We start from the raw sequence: 19,430 nt of genomic DNA, 5'->3' as shown, positions 1-19,430 counted from the left end.
TTTTGTAGAAATGGGGTCTCACTATGTTGCCCAGGCTGGTCTCGAACTCCTAGGCTCAAGCCATCCGCCTACCTTGACCTCCCAAAGTCTTAGGATTACAGGTGTGAGCCATTGCACACATCCCCTGTGATTTTTATCTTCCTCTCAGACTTACTGGCTTAATCTTCATCAACTTTTTATTTTTATTTTTTGAATGGGCCAATGGCTGCATGGTAATTCCTTTTGGAAACAGTTTGTGGAAGTGATCTTCAGTTTCCAGCACACCCCAGGTCCCTTCTTCCTTAGAGGCCTCCTCTTTGTCTTGAGATGGATTCTGAAGGGAAATGGCTCATCAGGGCTCTCACCTCGCTTTCAGCATTCATCTTGCTCTGTTCAGAAACAAGCCCAGGGAATTTACCAACTGGAAGAAAACAACAACACCGACAATAATTCCAGTCTAGAGCCAGGCATCTTCTCCTTCTCAGGCCTGTGGGCAGCCTGAGGATAGCAGATTGATAATTGCTTACTAAATCAAGGGAGGTGGCAAGAAATGGATTCCTCTGGGCATCTCCTTCCTCATTGCCTAGAATTCACCAGAAACAGGAAATGGAATTCTTCATGGGCAAGAACCTTCTAGATGAAATAACTAAGTTGGAACCAGCTGGGATCCAGAAGGGCCTGCAGCCCTGCAAGTGTGCCTAGCATTGTGCTCTCCTTTGGCAGCTGTAGGCAAGCAATCTTCACCTGCTCTGGGAGGTGAGTTTCGTCAACATCCTGGCTTGACAAGTGAAGCATGGGGTTGTCATGGCAACATGGAAGGTGTGTGGGCTCTGAAGGTCAGAGAGATGAGGGTTGGAATCTTGCCATGGCTCACTGTGTGACTTTCTGCAATTTATTCATCCATTGAGCCTCAGTGTTCTCATCTATAAAGTGGTGAAAACAATTTCCACACTGTTTCATGGAGTAGAGACAGTGTATGTAGAAATATCTTGCATTCAGGAAAATGCAAATCAAAGCCACAATGAGGTATCATCTCACCCCAGTCAGGATGGCTATTATCAAATAGACAAAAAATAACAAATGCTGGAGAGGATGTGCAGAAAAGGAAACCCTTATACACTGTTGGTAGGAATGTAAACTAGTACAGCTACTATGGAGAGCAGTATGGAGGTTCCTCAAAAAAACACAAATAGAGCTACCATATGATCCAGCAATTCCACTACTGGGAATTTATCCAAAGGAAAGGAAATCTGTACTTTGAAGAGACATCTGCACTTCTATGTTTATTGCAGTACTATTCACAATAGCCAAGATATGGAATCAGCCTAGACATCCAACCACAGATGAATGGTTAAAAATGGTTAAAGAAAATGTGGCATATATACACAATGGAATACCATTCAGCCATAAAAAATAATAAAATCCCATCATTCACAACAACATGGATAGAATTGGAGGACATTATGTTAAGTGAAATAGGCCAGGAACAGAAAGTCAAATACTGCATGTTCTCATTCATCTGTGGAAGCAAACAAAAGTTAATCTCATAGAGATAAAATGTAGAAGAGAGGATGCTAGAGACTGGTAAGGATAGGGGGAAGGGAGAGAGAGGGAAAGATTTATTAAAGGATATAAAATCACCCTGATCTGATCACTATACATTATATGTATTGAAATATCACTACGTACCCCGTGAATATTGTACAATTATTATTTGTCAAAAAAAGTTTAAGAAAATATCTTGCATTATATATGAAGTAACAAAAAGAAAAGAGAAAGAAATGACTACCATTAGCTCATTGGTTAAGGGCCTCTGAGAGGTCTAGTCACTTGCCCATGGAAACATTCCTTGTGGGTTTGGGGTTGGGTTTGAGCCTTTGTGCTGAGACTAGACCCCAGGATCCTTTCATTATGTACATATCTTGCATAAAGCAAAGACACTACAATGCAGGATAAACGGCACTCCGCCTATCTCCCTGGTACCTGGTGGTTTCCTACCACAGTCCTCCCTTCCGCAGAAAACATTTTGTTTGTGAAGACAGATGTTATACTTTCCCTTTCATTGAGACTTACCTGACCAGAGTCCCACCCTTTTACGGTTCCACTTTCAGCTTTTTATCATTGCATCAGAATCCAGAACTGATGTTTACAATCCCGGATTAAAACCAGATATCATTCAGTTGTCATAAATGTGAGAAGCAGCCACATATGAGACATCAGGGAATGCTCGGTTCTGGGACAAACCCAATCTAAAATTGTCTCAATCAAAAAATTTTAAAAATATATCAAAGGTGAAATAGATCTCTGGGATGCAAGTGGCTCATGGACCACTTGTAACCTTTGATCCATTTTTCATCTTCTGTGTTCTGCAGAGGGAAATGTGATTTGCCGACAGCCACAGCCTTAATAAACTCTCTGTACAGCCACAGTGGTTTAAAAGCCACATTTCTCTATTCCCAGCCCAGGGTTTTTTCTGCTCTCAAGTCTAACTCATTCATACTACTGTGTTAATGATTGACTAAGCACTTATGCTACTCTTACGAGGGTAACAGTAATGGTACAAATCTGGCTGGGCATGGTGGCTCAGGACTGTAATCCCAGCACTTTGGGAGGCTGAGGCGGGTGGAGCACTTGAGGCCAGGAGTTGGAGAGCAGCCTGGCTGACAGCAAAACCCTGTCTCTACTAAAAATAGAAAAAAATAGCTGGGCATGATGGTGTGCACCTGTAGTCCCAGCTACTTGGGAGGCTGGGGCATGAGAATTACTTGAACCTGGGAGGCTGCAGTGAGCTGAGATTGCACCACTGCACTCCAGCCTGGGCAACAAAGTGAGATCCTGTCTCAAAAAATAAAAAAGAAATCGATGGACAGAGACAGTATGTTGGGAGACATTTGTGGGTAGAGGCCCCACTTGCCCCTTGCCATGTAAATGTTCATCTCTGCTGCATACATTTATTTTCCAATCCTCTCCATTGTTCACGGGAAATGGTGATGTCCATTATTTCCTGCTTGTTTTCCAGCATGGGAGGCTTTCTGCACCCACACGGCTCCATTCTAGGGGAACAGCCCATTAGTTCCTGGATGCTCCCCTCCTCTCCAGGTCTTGGGCTTTCCCACAGCACAGGAACTGACCTGGCAATGAATTCAAAGTGAATGCCGTCTCGCTATATTTCCTTATATGCTCTCTGCAAGAGGGAAGGAAGCATCACGCTCTTTATTTGAATTCCATGACCTTTGCAAACACATGTCTGCTTCTTATTTTATTCTGTTGCAGAGGAAAATGCAAAAGCCCGTGTGATAGGAGAGGAAAATGTGAGACCCCAGAAGTTTCCCTTGGCTGTGTCTCAGTGATGTATGTGTTAGGAGACCACACAGTGTTTGCAGACAGAGTGCTTGACTGGCAGTGCTGGCTTGTGCAACACGCAGGTTTTGAGGAACTTCTATTTTTCCATTTCTAAAATGGGGAGAATAATGATGCAAGAATGTAAAGATTATATAAGAACTGATGTAAGAATAAAACCAGAAAATGCAGCCCAAGTGCCCAGCACAGTGACCAGCACCTATAAATGCTCAATAACGAAGGATATTCTTATGAGTCAGCCTCAGGAGAAGTGGCAGGTAGTGCAGGGTGGCACACCGGTCCGTGGGCCAAATTAAGTAATTAAAGTTTTACTGGAACATAGTCATGCCCATGTATCTATGTATTATCTGTGGCTGCTTTTGTGTTGCAATGACAGCATTGAGAAGTTGCTACAGAAAGGGTATGGATCTTAAAGCTGAAAAAATTCATTATCTGGCTAAAGTGTAGTGACTTCTGACCTAATGGTATCAGACAGAGTTGAGTTCATGTCCTGATGGTTATGGGGCAGTTTGCTTTGCTTCTCTGAGCCTCAGTTTTCCCATCTCTAAATTGGGAATAATAACTGACCCTTCTTAGAGCCTTCTTACAGAGATATTAAGAGGTGAAGCCAGCTGGACTTCCTGGGTCGAGGGGGGACTTGGAAAACTTTTCTGCCTAGCTAAAGGATTGTAAATGCACCAATCAGCATGCTGTAAAAACGCACCAATCAGTGCTCTGTGTCTAGCTAAAGGATTGTAAATGCACCAATCAGCACTCTGTAAAAATGCACTAATCAGTGCTCTGTGTCTAGCTAAAGGATTGTAAATGCACCAATTAGCACTCTGTAAAATGGACCAATCAGCACTCTATAAAATGGACCAATCAGTGCTCTGTAAAATGGACCAATCAGCAGGATGTGGGCGGGGACAAATAAGGGAATAAAAGATGGGCGCCAGCCAGCAGCCTCAACCTGCTGGGGTCCCCTTCCACTCTGGGGAAGCTTTGTTCTTTCGCTCTTCACAATAAATCTTGCTGCTGCTCACTCTTTGGGTCTGTGCCACCTTTAAGAGCTGTAACACTCACTGTGAAGGTCCGTGGCTTCATTCTTGAAATCAGAGAGACCAAGAACCGACTGGAAGGAACCAACTCCGGACACAATATCATGAAGAGTAAACATTACGGTCTGAAACATGGTAGGGACTTAAGTGTTAGTTCCCGTTCCCTCACTTGGCTGCAGCCACTTGGTCTCAGACTGAGGCCCTCTGAGAGCTTGTTCTCTCTCCAGAGACTGAGATCTGGTTTCTGGTAGCAGATGGGCCAAGACCATGTAGGAGACAGTACAAGAGCTGCCATTTGTGAAGACCAGAAGCCAGCTCCCTGCTAAATTCTTGACCTGCATGAGTACAGTTACCTTGTACTATAATTCCGTACATAGGTGTGTGTTAGCATTCATATTCTACAAATAAAGAAAATGAGCTTTGGAGAGTTTAAGTTAGATAGTGGCAGAGCTGGGCTTTGAATCCAGGCCTGCCTGACTCCAGAGGCCAGGCTCTATGAAAGGTGGTTCTGCCATCCAGGCAGGACAAGGGAGGAGGCTGTTGAAGCCTCTGAAGCCAGAATGAGAAATTCAGTCTAGGATGTCAGAGTGGGAAGAGAACTTACAGATTACAAATGGGTCCAGTGCACCCATTGACAGATGTGTAGACTGAGGTCTTAAAGGGTACAGACTTGTCCAAAAGGATTTAGAGGCAAAACACGAATTGCCACTGGGTCCCCAGCTCCCACATCAGTGCTCTGCCTGTAGGCTGTGGCCGCTGAGGCCTGCTCAACTCAAGGCCTTGCCTCTCCCCAGCCCTCTGCTCCAGGCGGACTGGTTCCTCTTGGTTCTTTGCGAGTGTCCTGTCACCCTGCCATCTCCATGCCTTTGAGGGGTGGATCTCTCTGTGCTGGCTTCTTCTCGCATCAACTGGCTGATTGCCCTTCATCCTCTAAGATCTCTCCTTAAATACATCACTACCTGGGGAAGCCTTCCTGAGCCTCCCAGCCTGGATCAGGTACCTCTTCCAGGCTGCCAAAGCCTCTGATGCTTCTCTCATTTTGCTTTATGGTGATCAATCTCACCCATCAGGGCAGGAACTCAACAGATATTTGTTGAATGAATAAATGATTGAGTGAATGAGGCCAGTCACGGTGGCTCACGCCTGTAATCCCAGCACTTTGGAAGGCTGAGGCGGGCAGATTGCTTGAGGTCAGGAGTTCAAGGCCAGCCTGGCCAACATGGTGAAACCCCGTCTCTACTAAAAATACAAATATTACCTGGGCAGGGTGGCACATGACTGAATTCCAGCTACTCCGGAGGCTAAGGCAGGAGAATGGCTTGAATCTGGGAGTCGGAGGTTGCAGCAAGCCGAGATTGCACCACTGCACTCCAGCCTGGGTGACAGAGTGAGACTCCGTCTCAAAAAAATAAATAAAAGTAAAAATAAATGATTGAGTGAATTAAAAAACAGTGCTCAGAGAGATCTCACAGGAAAGGGAAGGGGATGTGGTGAGCAAACAAGAATTCATGAAATGAGGAACGGTTCCCTCATTGCCTTCCATTCCTTCTTCCACATGCCTACTCCTTCCCTCCATGGAAGAAGCATTGGAGAGAGAGTCAGGAGATTATTTCAGCTGTTAGCCCTGCAACTGACTCTTGAGAAACCTTGCATTGTGCCCTCCCTCTGTTGGGGTCAGGATTTCTTCATTGATGGACCCAGAGTGAGGATTGGCCTTGGAGCCGCCGAGGTCTCATTAGCAGCGGGATACAAGCACACTTTGTCCTCAAATGCCACGTGGGATGTTTCCTGAAGGATGACCAAGGGGTTTTGAACCCCACTCCCTTGTTCTCTAATTAGGGCCTGTCTCAGGAATCAGAGACATTTTTTTGCAGAGATATTTTCCTATTTTCACCAAGTTAATATGTGAGAGGTAGACAAACCACTTCATGGCTTAAGATCGGTACCAAGCTAACATGCTCAGTAAACGTGCTGACACTGAGGCCGGGTTAATGACAATTTAGCCAATTCATCAGCTCTAATTAAATCAAACTGAAGGCTGATACCTATGGCCATGACTGGGCAAATCGGGAAGAAGGTTACATAGGGTATCTTCACCATTTAATAATTGTATGACCTTTGGCAATTTGTTTATCTTCTCTGCGACCCAGTTTCCTTCTCTGCTGAATAGAAATGATATTGAGATTATCGTCATGAGGACTGAATGAGTTACTATTTGTAAAATTCTCAGAACACTCCCTAGAATACAATAAGCTCCCTACAAGTATTTTTAAATGAATAAGCTTTCTAATGAGGGTAATACTAGTTTGCTTATATGTAAGACTTAGAATGTAAGGGCCAATAGAATAGAAGTTTTGTCTGTTTTGTTCACTGCTGGGTACCCTCTGCTTAGGGTAGTTCTTGCCCTTAGTAAGCCTGTGAATATGTGTTAGGTTGAATGAATGCACGTAACCATGATGCTGATAAAGAACTATATATAAACTCTATTCTAAAATATAGAGAAGCTCTTCATGCAAACATGTTGAACATGCAATGCAAGTGAGTCTTAAAAGAGGATGTATTAGAAAAATAATGACATTTATGAGTAATAAAAGTAGCAAGGACATCTATAGTCCTTACTAGGTTCTAAGCACTTTACACAAATTGACCCATTTAATCCACACAACAATCTATGATTACCTCCATTTTACAGATGAGGCAACCGAATCACAGAGGTCGCTTTACTTGCCCAAGGTCACGCAGCAGAAGAGTTAGTGGAACCAGCATTTAGACTCCAGCAATCTGACTTCAGAGGCCATGCTTTTAACTGCTATACTATACTGTCTCTTCCAAGGCAGAGCTGAGGAAATTGTGGCTACAAACAAACAAAACAAAGAACAATCAAGTAAACAAACACCATCATACACACACATACACAAAAATCTAAGGGGAAATGTTGAAAAAATACAAAATCCCTCTTGCCTCAGAGAAATGTAATCTCAGAAGACTGGGAGAGGCCCCTTCCCTGTCTGATTCTTAGTTTCTAGGTCTGGAATATGGCGAGGACATATCCACTGCTGTCCTTTCCTGCCTGAGGTTGTGGGTTTCTCTGCAGACACTCAGTTGCCAACTTCAGAACCAGGAGCCTGCAGCTACCATGAAATTCAGGTCCCATGGGCTGAAATATGCTGCTCGTTTTCCAGCAAAATCTGCCTCCCCATAGCCTTTCAATGTGCAGAGCAAAACGGAAACCAGAAAGACTGAACACTTTTATCAAAGGAACAACTCTGGGAGAAGCTGGGAGGCTGCGAAGCCTTGGGAAGGCAAATCAAAGGCAAACTTTGTGGAAACACTCTGTGAAGCAACAGAAAATTCCATCATGCTTGCAAGAGTGTGATCGACTCGGAGGGTAATTTGCTTGGAACAGAGCGAGGCTGTGTCTGCTGGAGCACACTGAAGCAGCGGACCCAGAAGGGAAGTCGGACAAACATCCAGACAAGCTGTCAGATAATTGGCATAAAAATTTTGTTTTTCCCTCACCTCTTGAATTATTTGGCTGCTTCACGAAAGATCTTACATCTTCAAATTTTATGTGGAAACACAACCATGAAGAGAAATTTGTTCTTTATTATTTCCTTTCATTCTTTTCTATCTATCTGAGGATATGTTAGATATATTAGGTTCTATCCATCTATCTTCCAGCTATATGAATATAATATATATATGTTAAGTTCTATCCATTTATCTATCCTCTGTCCGAGTAAATATTAGATATATATTAGGTTCTATCCATCTATCTTCTATATATCTGAGTATATATTAGATATAAATTAGGTTCTATCCATCTATCTCTATCTGAGTATATATTAGATATATATTAGGTTCTATCTGTCTATCTATCCTTTATCTATCTGAGTACATATTAGATTCCATCCATCTATCTGTTCTCTATCAGTCTACATGAGTATGTATTAGATATATATTATATTCTATCTATCTGAGTATATATTAGATATAAGTTTCCATCCATATATCTATCTTCTAAGTATATATTAGATATACATTAGGTTCTAACCATCTAGGTATATATACTATCTATCTAGACAATCTAATAGCTATATATTAAGTAATATAAATGAATCTAAAATGTATCAGAGACACAGAGAAAATATATGTATCAGGCACTATACTCCTAAGAGTATACACATAGATTAGCCTACGTGCTAGGTTATGAGGATTTAGTAATGTACAAGACAGACATAATAAGACAGGGACAATCTGACCTCACGGTAATTATCACCTAGTGGACTACAATCCATCTGTTAAATGGTGGCCTGGAGGAAGTACAGAGGAGTGGGTAGCTATGGGGTCAACAGGAGGCCCAAAATCAGCCTAAAGGGTGAGAAGAATGATCGTCAATAGGGAAGAATCACTGGAAAAAGACATTATCAACAGAGAATGGTAGTCATCAGGAAAGAATCACTGGAAAAAGACACTATCAACAAAGAGCAGTGGACTAAAATTCAGCATCAATGTCTATAGTGTTTGTTTCTCTCTCTTTATGTGATAATGAGCATGTCACTTCCCCTAGGGACCCGTGTCCACATGCATTAAATCAGCTCAGCATTTCTCAAAGTATATTCCACAAAACCTCTGTCCTTCACTCTGTGAAAAATGAGTTCCCCAGCTAACCAGGCATAAGAAACCCATGGGAAATCTTTCTCTGTTGAGAATGCATACTGCATTTTAAGGTATAATAAAGGCTCCAACAAATATTGCAGTAAAAATAATAATAATAATTGAGTTGAACTCTATTTCCAAAATGTCTTTGATAATCCATGCTTTTAAAGTAGAATCTCACTGTTCCATGATTCCACACAATGCTTTCTGAAAACTGCGGAAATGTAATTATGACATTAAAAACACACTGGCTGGGTACGGTGGGTCATGCCTGTAAAACCAGCACTTTGGGAGGCCAAAGGAGGTAGATCACTTGAGCCCAGGAGTTTGAGACCAGCCTGGGCAATGTGGAAAAACCCTGTCTCTACAAAAAATACAAAAAGTAGCTGGGCATGATGGTGGGTACCTGTAGTCCCAGCTACTTAACAGGCTGAGGTGGGAGGATCACTTGAGCCAGGGAGGTTGAGGCTGCAGTGAGCCATGATTGTACCGCTGCACTCCCACCTGGGCAACAGAGTGAGGTCCTGTCTCAAAAAAATAAAAATAAAGAATAAAAACACCTTACATGTGAATATTACTTCAAAGTTTGCAAGCATGTTCATAATGCCCTGTTTGATTCTCACGGAAAGTCTGAGAGGATGATACAACTCCTTCCTCCATCCCTCTTTTTCTTCCTTTCTTCCTTCCCTGAACAAATTTTTTTTGAATGCCTACCTCTACCAGAAATCAACATTTATAAAACATGAGGAAATTGGGGTCTAGAGAGAAGAAGCAATTCACCTAAAGACAAGAGCTGGAGTTAGAGCCCAGGCTGTGTAGCCCAGGGCAAAATCTGAGAAACAGCAAGTCGGGGCCAGTGGTTCCAGCAGCGACGCATTCTATGGTAACCTCTCTGAAGCCATTCTCGGCTCTCGCCCACGTAGAAGTAACCACTGACTCCTTTGTATTTTCATCTTATGCTCCTATCAAAGGTTGTAAGTTAAAACCGTCCAGAGGCCAGGGAGGCAGCATAAATAAGCCCAGTAGACCCGGTGCAGCAATAGGGAGTGGTGGTGACTGAAGCCAAATGAAGAATTGAGCTCTTCTAGTGGGGAGTTGCCACTATTCAACTCCAGGTAATGGTGGCCCTGTGGGAATACAGTCCCGGGATTTCCAGATCTTCTGATTTTGTGTGTGTGTGTGTGTGTGTGTGTGTGTGTGTGTGTGTGTGTGTGTGGACCTCTATTATAGATTCTTATAGATGCTTCCTGATGATTCTTGGCCACAAGTTTGATATTTATGATGACTTCAAAATATGCTAAAGGGCTGAATTTGACTCAGAGGGCACCAGTTAGAAATGCCCCCAATGAATACACTTCAATCACAGCATTTGACATCCTTTATTATACTTAATTTTCATATCTATTCCCTCCCCCGACAACCAGATCACAATGCCCTTGAGGGGAGGGATTGTGGTGCACTCATCTTGGCCTGTCCCAGCGTCCACTAAAGGGGTGGCACCTCAAAGGGGCATAACAAATGTTTATAGAACGAAGGCTTACATTCCCTCCCTCTAAAGCAGCTGAAAAATAAATATATGATAGCTTTTAATTAAAAAGTAACAGGATGAAATATGCATGAGAATCCTATTCTTTGACAGGAGGCAGCATGTTGAAGAGAAAGATTTTCAAATTATGTTTGCCAGCGATGCTCCCAAAAGACTAAAAAAGTTTTCTGGGCATGCGGTCTCGGCTGGCGAAATCCCCTTCTCAGTTCTGCATTGCAACTAATGCTTATTATGTTTGGATAGTTCTCAAAGAAGAAGAACACTGCTTGTGAAAATAGGTTACCGCCCTTGGCGGCTGTAGAGATCTACAACTGAGGAATCCAAACACATCTCAGCTGACCTCACTGCCATTACTTGGACTATTAATGTCTGGGAATGCCTCTCCTCCTGATAATGAAATAATACTAATCGTGTACTGCCTTCAATAAGAGATGTGATTCAGCAGCCTGAAGGTTTAATTATGGGCTTCCAAATCAAGAGAGATCTGAATTGGACTCCCTGGTTTGGCACAACTACCAAGGTGACCTTAGCCAGGGATTGAACCGCTCTGAATCTCAGTTTCCTTTTCTGAAAAATTATATGAATAATAATGTTTTACCTTGTTTTATTACTGCAGGTTGTAAACAGCATATGTGAAAGGCTTGGCATATAATAGATGATGAATAAGTGACAACTACCGTCATCTAAGGAGATGGTTTCCAAACTTTTTGTAGCAGCAGGATCCCTTTCCAAATTAAATCATACCTGGAATTCTGATATAGAAAATAGAGCAAATGAGAGATGCCCAGGTTTGAGTAGAGGAGGGTATACAAATCTTCCTCCATCCCGGGGAAACTCTTCAGACTCTTGGAACTCTAACAAACAAAGTGTAGAAACCATGGGTCTATTCCAACTGTCTCTTTCCAAGATGTAAAGACTGAGTTGCATGTGGAAGTGCGACTTGCCTCAAGACACTCAGTAGGTCTTCAAAGGAACGGGGGATCAGACCCAGAAAACTGGGCTCTTAGGCTGGTAGTGCTAAGAGAGCAACAGGTAGAGATTTAAACAATGGCTTTGGAATCTCTCCATCCTGATTTATATCCAGGATCCGTTTTTGCTGTCTGTGTGTCAATGCATGTGTCACCTACCCCCTGTGAAACTCACTTTCCCCTTCTATAAAATGGAGACTGTGATTAGTACCTAACTCGCAGAGCTATTATGAGAAACAAATAAGTTAATATACATAAAAGCGCCAAACAAAATACTTGGCACATAGTTGACATTTTATCAGCAATTAATAATAGAAATAATTATAACCGCATTCACAATACCTTAAGCCCATATCAAAATTCACATGACACCAAGGGCTTTAATAGTTGTTTTATTCTTACAACAACCAATGACATAGTGATTGTTCCCTCTATTGTACAGATGTAAAAAAAAAGAAAGAAAGAAAAAAAGAAGCTCCAAGAGATGTAGTCATTTGGTTAAAGTCACTGTATAATACACGGGCAAAGTAGGATTTGGATTTATCTTTTGGCAGGGGTCTACTGAAACTCTACCCTATTGACTTAGAGCCACACTGCCATCTAGCTGGACTGATATGCTTTCCACAAAAACATCCTTGGTTCACAAATGGCAGATACACGGCATATGTACTGCCACTCTCCACTTCTATGTTCATGGCAGACATTGCTAATCAATTCCTACAGTAGATTTCTATGGATGACAAATGGCTGATACTTGGTATGTGTACCACTGCTCTCCACCTCTGTTCTTATGGCAGACATTATTAAACAATCCATACAGGTTTTCCAAGTGACCCTCAAAATCTCTCCTTGTGCAAGTGTCTGTTCAGCCATTTACAACAGATAGAGGTTGGGCTCCAGAGCAGCAACTCTCTCCCCACACCCAACCCTTCACCCCCACCCCCGGTCCCTTGCTTTGGGCAGTTGTGCTATGCCTTGCTGAACACACAGAGTTTCGAGTCAGATGGGTCACTGGGACATCTCTTGTCCTCTGGCTCTCTGCCTGAGAAAAGGAACAGCTATTACAGAAAAAGCTATTTGGGCTTAAAAATAATCCTTTATCTAAGAGCTGAATCACATAATTAAGAGACTTTCCCAATAAGATTTAACATTCCCACTAGTATCAATGGCCATTGTCCACCTCCCTGTTGAATTTAGCTTCCTGCCCTCTGCCTGCAGTCCAGCAATTTTCTTGTACCAGAATTATACACTGATGAGAATTGGCTTGTCCCAAATTGGCCCCACTGAGATTTATGCCTCTGAAGGGTAAGGGGAGGAACTCAAGGGCATTTGGATGAGAGGAAAAAACAATCATTCATGATCCCTTGAGAACCTGGTACTTTGTTTTAAAGGCACATGGAGCTGGGGGAATGAAGAGAAGCATCTCAGCCACACACTTCTAGTTTTGTAGCTGTCGCTCCTGACTTCCTCCTTCTCAGATAATCACAGTTTTTCTTTGTTTTTGTTCTTTGGCTTGATGGGAAAAAAATATGATACACCAATGCAGAACAAATGCAACAGTCACGTTCGGATCAAAATGTACGCAGCTCACTTCACAATTATGGAGCTGTCACATAGCTGATAGCTCTGTCATATTTCTAAAAGTTACAAATACCTCTCTCCATGTCCCCTCTAGAGTGAGTTGTAGAGACAAAGAAAGAAAGGTGGGGAAAGGCAGGTAGATGCCCATTATCGTATTCACTTCTTTGCTTTCAATCTTAATATTCTTGTTTTTCTTCCTCCTTTACACTCACCTGGCAAAACTTCAACCCAGATTGAATCCAAGTGCTGATCTTTTCCACACCTGTGTCTCTACAGATACAAATGGCTGGAAGACAAAAAACACCTAGGTCAGCTGGTATCACTTTAACTGTATGCTCAGAACCTATTCCAAGTCCATGATCCCAGCTGCAAGACAACTTTCACGACCCTCCCTTCAACTCTCCAACTCTTCCTCCTCAGTCTTGGTTAATGTCCCTGCTTCCTTTCCCCTAAGAAAACAGGAAGGGGTTATTTGCCCCATGCCACACTTCTGCCACACTCACCCTGCCAACCTTCCCCAGATGAGATCATGTACCTGTCCTCTCCCTGTCCTATGAATGCCTGTCGATGCTGACAGCTCCTCCATGGGAGTTCTGGGTTCCTCTGCCCACACCCAATCAAGCCACATCACTCCAGTGATCAATCCCTTTCTCTCCCAAATCATAAGCGTTTCTCTTTTTACTGGATTATTCCCATCAGCAAATAAACTTGCCATAACTGTTCCCTTCTTAAAGCAAAACAAGTAAAAACAACAAAGAACTTTGACCCACATCCCACTCCAGCCACCATCTGTTGCCTTCAGGAAAAAAGTTACTCAAGAGTCATCTAGATTTCTCCAATTCTTCCTTTTCCATTCTCCCTTGCATTCACTCCAGTCAGGGTGCCCTGAGACCTGTGCTGTCGGGATCACTGATAATCTTCATTTTTCCACATCCAGTGGGCCATTCTTAGGCTCATCTTACCTAAATCAACAGTATTTGTTACAACTGATTGTTTGCTTCATCTAGAAATGTTTTCTTCACTTGGCTTCAAGTGAAGCCACTTAGCATAAGCATGCTACTGGCTTCCCTCCTCCCTATGTGGCTGTTCCCTTCCTATCTCCTTCCCTGGCTCCCCCTCATTGGCTGAATTCTACACACTCTACACAGAATCTCAGGACTCTGGACTCTTCCCTGTGTACACTCATTCATGCAGACTGGGTCTCATTCAGTCTCCTAGCACTAACTACAAGCTCTACCCCAAAAACTCCCATATAAAATATGTATATCTCCAGCCTCAGTCTCTCCCTCGAGCTCCAACCTATATAGTCCTGCTCATCATCTTCCACCTGGAGATGTCTACTAGGCATCCAGCCTAAGGTGTCCAACCCCCTGCACACCTGCACCTCCCATGTCTCATGAATGACAACCCTATCCTTCCAGCTACTTGGAGTTCATTTCGCTGCTTCCTTTTTCTCACTGTGTACATAGACTCCATCAGGAAATCCAGACTTCTCAAATCAGCCAGACTCTGATGACTTGCTAAAACTTTCATTGTTATTATTCTGGTCTAAACTGACATCATGTCAAATCTGGATTATTGTAGTGGCTTCCCCTTGGTTCTTCCTGCCTCCATCCCTGTCCCTAGCATTCGTTCTCCACATAGCAGCCAACAGGATCATTCAAAAATGAAACATTTTATGTCACTTCTCCACTCAAATTTCTCCAATGATTTCCCATCTGACTTGGAGACAGAGCTGTAATTCTTACCATGAGCTGCAAAGACCCTGCATGATCTATCCTCCACTATCTCTATCTTCCTTGCTCGTTTCAACCAGCACCTGGTCTCTTTACAGTTCTTTGAACATACCAGCCACAGTCCTGCCCCGGGGCCTTTGTGCTTGCACTTCCCACCTCCTAGAATGTGCTTCCCCTGAATATTTGCACAGCTTACTCTCACTTTCTGTTATCTCTTCTTAAGTCTTACCTTATCAGAGAGATTTTTTCTGAACACATCATGTAAAATATACCCATGCCCCTACATACATATATACCCTGCCAGGAGAGGCAAGAGCTCGTGGAAATTATTCCAGCTCCCATGCCCAGTTGGTGGGAAAATATAAAGTATGTTTTTTGAAGTCTCTGCAAGGGTCTCCAGCAGAATTGAATTTCAGCTGCCCACAGGAAAACCCACTCAATATCATGTCCTTGACTGGCTTTCTTCTCTTTCTTGTCTCAATTTCCCACTCCCTAATGATGCTTTCTTGGATAACCTCCTAAATAAATGACCTCCACTTGAACCTTCCACTCAGGATTTTCTTTTAGGGGAAACTACACTAAGTCCCACTTTTGTGTCAATTATATGACATGATGTATATTTACCAATCTATTATCTTTGTCATCTGTCTCTTCCCACTGGAATACAAGCCCCAAAAAGATGCACCATGCTCTCCTCTTGGGATGGCTGGTGGGTACTTAGCACATATTTGCTCAACAGAAGAGTTAATTTATTCATCTGACAATTAGTTCTTCAATGCCTATCTTGTGCTGGGCTCTCTTCCAGTTACTAGGGATACAGTGGCAACCACAATGAGTAAGGTTTCTGTTCATAAGGAGCTCACATTCTGAGTGGATAGATGAATAAATGGATGGATGGATGGATGGATGGGAAGATGGGAGTGGAGGGCAAATGGGACCCACTACAGCCTTACAGTACCCAGCATTTGGATGCTAAGGAATCATATCTACTCAAGGACATTTTGCAAATAGCCCCTCATGACCTGTGCTTACTTCTTCTACTCTATTACCTCTACCTCTTAGCCATGTCCCTGCCAAATGATTTTTTTCCCCAGAAATTCTTGTGTATTTTCTCACTTCTGGACAAGCGTCCTGTGCCCGCTCATGGCCTTTGCAGACCCCACTTCACATCCTGTAATGTCTTCTCTGCCCACTCTGGTGCTGATGCCATTCTTCTTCTGGTCCGGGACTTTCAAGGCAATTCTGCCCAAACTCTACATGCAAGGTAATGATCTTTCCTCATGCACTGTTTTGAGTGTAGTGTGATTTGAGTGTGTGTTCATAGGAAATTCTTCTTTCTTGCTAATGGAAAAGGAAGGCAAGGTGAGGAGTGTTCCAGCCTTTCAGATGGGACTCACATGGAGTCTTAGCACCTCCTAGCTGTGTCCCCTTAGCCAGTGACTTCATCTCATGGGGACTCAGTTTACTCATTTGTTAAATATGGATGGGAATAGTTCCCCTCCGCCAGAATGCTGGATGATTCAAATGAAATTATGAGTGTAAAGAAGAATTTTTATTCAAATCCTGGCTCTGTCTCCCACTCATTGTGTGACCTTGGGTAAATATCTTCACCTGTCTGTCCTTTTGTTTGTATAGCAATAAAATGGAGATAACTGTGAGTGCTTTATAAGGCTGTTTGAGAATTACAGAAAACCATGCATAAAAAATGCTTGGCCCAGAATCTGGTACATAGAAAATGCTTAATAAATTCTTACCATTATTATTTTTCTAAAGCCTTTGAGCTCAAAAGCCATAGTGAAATAACAGCCACCAAGCATGCTGGGCAAATCTCTAGAACATCAAGCTGCTCCAGTAAAATGCGATGTCATTGGTGATAAAATCTAGCCTAGAGATGCTGCAGTTCTGGAGTTCAGAATCTTCTGTTCTTCCCTGGGCATTTTGCTTCTCAACAAGCACTTGAGAAGCAAGCCAAGCTTCTTCAATTCTGGGGAAGGCAACTGCTGGAAAGCCTAGGGTAAAATATGAAAGCCTTCCTCTTCACGCTTATCCTGCTAGCAATCTTAAAGAGGGCAACACACCACCCTTTTATCTTCATCTGCAGATGAATGTAAAACACGCTGCTTGGGGGATGATGAATGGGGGAGCCTGCTGAACAGATCAGTTCCCCTCCAGAAGGTTGAGGCTCTTTTTGTGAAGGCAAATACATCATCCAAAGGCCTGCAGAAAAGGGGAGATTCTAGCCAGGAGGGGGGGAAAGAATGATGTTGGTCCTTTTCAATAATTAATTTCATTTAATCTTTAGGAAATTTTACTGGGAAATATATCATACCTAAAAAAGTAGTGAAAATCTATATATACAGTTAAGGAATAATAGCAACATAAATATCTGTGCACCCACTATTTGGCTCATGAAACAGAACATTATTAATAATTTAGAAGCTTCTAAAACATATCACTACCCTGAATTTTGTTTTAATCATTCCCTTGTTTTTCATACAGTTTAACCATCTTGTATATGTTCCTAAATCATGATAGTAATCACAATGGTAATAACAACAACTAGTCAAAAATAATAATAAGGGCTAACATTTACATAGTGTTTGTTCTGTGCCAGGTACTCTTTTAAGTATTTTACATATATTAATTCATTTAATCCTCACAACAACTCTTTGAGGTAGGAACCATTGCTATCTTCGACATTCTTTAAATGAAGAAACTGAGGTACAGAGAGGTTAGGTAACTCATTAGGGTCACTGAGCTAGAAAAAGGGAATACTCAGTCATGAACCCACTTTTGGCCCCAGAGTCCATAATGGCTATGCTCTCCTGTCTCTCAGTATAGCACTAGTTTTGATTGTTCTTGAACTTTATATACATGGACTTATATATTTTGGATTTTTATGGGATTTATCTCTTTGAATGAATATTAAGTTTCTGAGATTCATCCCCATTAATGTGTGTAACTGTAGTTTATTCACTTTTTACAGCTGCATAATGTTCCATTATATCCATTCTCCTCTGATGTGTGTGGCTGTAGTTTATTCATTTTTTACAGCTGCATAATATTCCATTATATCCATTCTTCTATTGTTAGAAACATGAGTTGATTCCAATTTCCCATTTGCTCTCTGCAGAGATCCCACCAAGTAGAATATGATCGTCTTGGTTTTACGGACCAGGAAACTGAGGCTGAGAGATGGGAAGAGGCTTTCCCAGGTCACAGCTGGCATATGCAGAGAAAGATGTTCAACTTGAAACTACCAGCTTTCAAGCTCTAGAGCTTTCTGTTGTTCTGTGCTGAGATATCAACTGCTAAGCACAGCCTTTTAAATCTGAAACTATGGTGCTATTTTTAATCTTTTTCATAAAGAAAAGTCTCTAACACCTCCCTTCTTTTCCTTCTGGGAAGAGCCACATTCATCCTTTCATATAAACAAATGTACATATGTTTGTAAACATACATACATGTAAATGACAATCCCTGAGTTAAGTTTTCTGGATAGAGAGATAAATAAGGTATGCCTGGCCTTAGAATTTCTCTGAGTGGGAAATTCTGAGGGAAGAAGGACAGACATTCCTAACACTAGTTAAAGTGTTAGGATCTAGAAGCACAAGGGAGGAAGCAAAAAATCAAAGAAGACTTCCTGAGGCTGAATAGGAGTTATACTGTTAGGCAAGGGAGGGCATTCCTGATGAGGAAACAACATCAAGACCGTGCAGTAGGAAAGTCATGGCATGTTCAGAGAGTGGGGAGAAATTTGGGGTGCCTTGAATGTCAACTGAGGGAGAGAAGGAAGCATCTAAAGAGAAAAGTCCTATGTTGAGTAGTCCTGGATGCCAGGCTGAGGTGTTTGAACATGGTCTTATGAGGATGATTGTCATTGAGGGTTTCAAGTTGTGAAGGTGACAGGATAAGGCAACTGTTTCAGAATAATCTCATGTCTGACATGGAGATTAGTCTTGGGAAATAGTCATGGAGCTCCCCTTTGGAGAGAATGAAAGTCTAGGATCCCATTCTGGGCAGTGCTGAGGCTCCAGGTGGGAATTCAAAATATGTGTTTATGATCTTTTATTTTTTTCACGATAATAACTATACACAATGTGTTTGGGATGTACTCCATTAACTGGGTGAGTCTGGGAAAATGATTTAATCTCTCTGTGTTGTGGGTACCTTATCTATAAAATGAGCATAATAATATCTCCTAATAATATAAAGAAATTTTACGACAACTAAGTGAATTCATACTTGTGAAGCCATTAGAACTCTGGCAGGCACACAACCTTCAATATTATTGAAAGTTTTATGCTGTCATCATCGGCGTCATAATCATCATCATCATCATCACATTTTTAGGGCACAAAACCAGGCTTTGAAATATATTTAATGATATTGCATCTTTTGACTATCCCTGTGGAGTGGGTAGCACATTTTCCTTCATAGACAGAACAGAGTTTTGAGAGGTTGAGAGAGTTGCCCAATGTCACCAGAATCAATAATAGGCTTGCAATCTCAATTCATATCTTCTTCTGTGTTTTCAGCCATGAACCCTTACACCCACTCTCAG

The sequence above is a fragment of the Pan troglodytes genome, chromosome 23, assembly GCF_028858775.2.
Source record: "Pan troglodytes isolate AG18354 chromosome 23, NHGRI_mPanTro3-v2.0_pri, whole genome shotgun sequence".
Classification (NCBI taxonomy): Eukaryota; Metazoa; Chordata; class Mammalia; order Primates; family Hominidae; genus Pan; species Pan troglodytes.
This window is presented reverse-complemented; position numbering follows the sequence as displayed.